Source organism: Sardina pilchardus, chromosome 13 (assembly GCF_963854185.1).
Source record: "Sardina pilchardus chromosome 13, fSarPil1.1, whole genome shotgun sequence".
In the NCBI taxonomy this organism is placed as follows: domain Eukaryota; kingdom Metazoa; phylum Chordata; class Actinopteri; order Clupeiformes; family Clupeidae; genus Sardina; species Sardina pilchardus.
This window is the reverse complement of record NC_085006.1, coordinates 4,583,570-4,585,815: the sequence shown is the minus strand read 5'-3', so window position 1 is coordinate 4,585,815 and position 2,246 is coordinate 4,583,570.

Genomic DNA, 2,246 nt, shown 5'->3' with positions numbered 1-2,246 from the left:
ATTGATGACTGTTCCACTTCAGCCCTCTCTGTTATTACATCTTGGGGAGTTAATTTCTTCTGTTTGGTTCATTTGTTTGTCTGTCTGTCAATCAGTCAGCCAGACTATACAAAACCTTGGTGGATCGATGAGCGTGGGGCAAGGAAGAACCTATTACATTTTGGAGCAGATCCAGATCCAGCATGCGCTCTCTCAGTGCCATTATAGTTCAACATGTCTTCATTAATATGGAAAGCTTGTCCTCCAAAGGGGATTCAGCATCACTAGCATTTCTAATTAAACTTCTCACACATACGGACACTATGCAGACACCTGACTCCGCCACCTGTCACACACACCCGCAGGCCAGAATTATGTCTGTTTTTCACTCTTCCATCACTTAACTTAATTTTCAGCTTTTGATGATGCTTCCTATTGATTATGATCCAGGACACTTCCATGTCTGATGTAGGCTATCTTGTACATTTTACATTTCATCTCTACTTTTATATATCTCTTCTAAGGGACTCTCTGTATTAAAGATAGACGTTTGTTGCACTGAGATTACATGATTGGGTTGAATGAAGCATGCTTTAAATGCACCTCTCCGAGTGTGGTTTCACTGTTATTATTTGCACTATTCCCTCAGTTAGCAATCTTAGAGTTAAATCAATTTTAGCAAGGTCTTCAGATCCTTCCTAGTTTCTATGACAACATAATTCCCCTCTCAATCTCAAGATCCTCGTTACCCTCTATTACACAGCTCTGTTCTCTTTGCTTTCCTCTCCTCTCCCTTTGTGATCACTAATGCCCATTGCTCCATCTCCTGTTTCATCTCAAGCCTATATTTGCCACACAGCAAGTATAGCCTAAAAGTTAACAGGATAATGATCTCCCAAAATCTAGGCCTGTGCTAGAAATAGCTTAGAGCTAGACTACAAGGGAGGTCATGTCACAAGTGGCATTAACAACAAACTCATTTCCCAAGAGCTACAGTAGCCTACATGAGAGTTTATGAAAATATTTTTGTTGTTGCTTATTGTTGTTATTTATGCTCCAAAAAAATATTAACATTCAAGCCATTCAATAAGTGATTGACAGACAAAGGGAGCCATCATGATGGGACAAGTGGAGGGACCTAAGTAGGCCTACCATTGTGTTGCTTAACTGTGTGGCCTATAGCGTTATTTTGCCATGCTGTATAAAAGCCATGCAGTAATTATAATTATTATAATTATTGCAATTGCATTACTTATCATAATCAGTGCCATAATGGGATTTCTAGTCTATAAAACACATTTTCTGCATAGCAAATCTATCCTGGGGGGCTGGCCTGTCTGTCCTGTGATTTAAGGTGGCCAGGAGGTAGGCCTATTTAGGGCAGCAGAACTCCTCTTGTGGGGATAATATTTTTTGGTTTAGTAGCCTAAAGTATTTAGGTCCACCAGAGGGAGTCCTCACCTGAAAAGCTGCTTCACAACATCTCACCACAAGATCCAAAATCCTTTCTGGCTCAGTGCTCCGCTTTAAGAAAAAGTGCTTTTCAAGAAACACTTCTTTAATCATCATGATAACACTAGTCTGCATATAGGTGGTGAAAGTATAGGCTACCTGTTATGCCCTTCTGAATTAATAAATGCAAAAGCATCTAGGCCTACTTTCCTCCCATCAAACACAACAAAATAATAATTTAAAAAATCTGTTTTAGGCCTAATAATAGGTTATTTATTAGGCCTATTGTTATTATAATAATTATAATCATCGTCATCATCATCATCATCATTAGGCTATTATAGGCCTATTATTATCACAAATAGGCTATAGTAATAATAAATAGCAACATATTGTTGTTGCTGTTGTTAATAAATAATAGGACTAATCTAATTTAAATTTAATTAATTAGCCTATAGTTTACATAGCCTAGGCTTTTACAGTTGTTGGGCTTTTTTTTTTAATCAAAATTATTATTATCATCGCAAACTTGGCATTTAGGCTAGGCTACTGTTGTGCGTTGTTCTGGCATTGTCCTAATGACCTACATGACCTACAAAGCAGCCAGTGTGAAAGCTGTGTGGAGTTTGTTGTTGGCTGATTTCGCTTACCATCAATGAAGAAAAAAGCGGGTGGCTGACTCGCCACATCAGTCGGTTGTATTATTCGAGCACTCAGATCTGGTGGTACCTATGGACAGTGTCGTGCAGTGTCTTTCCCCTTCTCCAAGTCACTGTAGGCTACATGGTCAACTCAAGGTCTCGTTTACAGCGTGG